Here is a 1728-nt window from a genome sequence, read left to right on the forward strand (position 1 = left end):
GATAGAAGTATCAATGATGAGAGGGAAGTATTGATTGGCTGCCTCCTACTAGTAATTCCTCTGACTGAGGATCAAACCTGCAACCTGGGTATGTGCCATGCCTGGGAATTGAACTGTGTCCTGCTGGTTTATAGGTCGACACTCAACCACTAAGTCACTCTGGCTGGGCTCACCAACATACTTTTAAACAAATGAAAGTACCCACCAAAATGTATACTATGTGATTTTATTCATATGAATTTGAAGAAATGATCATTAGAAACAGGCCATATTAATCACCAGCATATGATTACCTTTTTGGGAGAGGGGATTAGGTTTTGGACAGGGTAGGCAATCCTGGGATCTAGAGGTCTGAGTATGTTACATTTGTGATATGAAAGAGAACATTCTTTTGACAAGTCCTTCACCATTTTCCATAATATTAAGAAATCTCTGGACAGGAAAGCTATATTTTTGGGTCAGTATCATGGAACCGTATACTTTCACTGTGTTCCCAAATATTATTTCATTTATGGTTTCCTACCTTATGGATTCCAGGGACCTCTAAGAGCATTATTTCCCCAGTTTGATACATAGAGACACAAAATTGCTATCAGTTAACAGCAATTTCTAAGATGTGGGAAGTCAGCTCAAAAGACCTTTTAATTTTATGTAACTCTTTAAAAAACATTTATTTTCCTGATCAAATATAAAGCTTTTGCATAATTTCAAAAATATGCTCATTTTCAATGATACTCATGTCTTTTGTTGTGTCGCCTAACATATAAGCTACAGTTTGGAATTTGCGTTCAACACAACTCTATGCTATTCAAAGCTTATCACATCATACAATTAAAGTTGGTTAGTGAAATTATATTTAAATTATGCATCCAAACTGCTACACAGAAGCATGCTATGGGAGTAAAATATGTAAAGGAAAGGGAAATAAAGATATGGAGGAGAATTAAAGAATGAAGACACAGGCAGAGAAAATGGAAAGAACAGACCTGAGGTATCTTAGAGTTTTGGGGTTTGTACCTTATTCTGGGCTTTCTGTATCCCCCCGCCACCCCCCCACCCCATCATCCCTACACTTCTTAGGGCTTTAGTTCACTCTCTAAATGTTTTAAGAAAGCAAAAAGATAACCCATAAATAGAAAGAAAAATATTTTCAATACATATCTCTCTTAAATTATTTGTATCCAAAGAACTCTTACAATTCAAAATAAGACCAAAAATCCAATGATCGTTGTACAATTTAGAGGACTTGAGTAGGCACTTCACTAAAGATGTATGAATGGCTACCAAGGACATTGTCTTAGCCTGTTTTTACTTCTATAACAAAAAGACTGTAGACTGGGTGGCTTATAAACAACATCAATGTATTTCTCATACTTCTGGCACCTGAAAAGTCCAAGGTCAATATTGTGGCTGAATCAGTTTCTGGGAAAGTCCTATTTCCTGTTTTATACACAGCTGTTTTCTCTTCCAGTTTTAACAATTAGGGGAAGTGAGGGAGCTTTCTGAAGTCTCCTTCATAAGGGCACTAATCCTATTCATGAGGGCTCCAGCCTCATAAGCTAATCACCTCCCAAAGGCCTTTTAAACCTATCAAATTTTTAGGTAGCTGACGAGTAAAGAATGAAATTGTGACTTATTGAGATTCTAAATCCACTGCAGCTGCCTGCGTTACCATATCTTACATAAACTCAAGGTCACTGCTTGAAGGAAAGAAAAGCTGAGATAGAT

This window comes from Myotis davidii, unplaced genomic scaffold (genome assembly GCF_000327345.1).
Source record: "Myotis davidii unplaced genomic scaffold, ASM32734v1 scaffold1042, whole genome shotgun sequence".
Taxonomy (NCBI): domain Eukaryota; kingdom Metazoa; phylum Chordata; class Mammalia; order Chiroptera; family Vespertilionidae; genus Myotis; species Myotis davidii.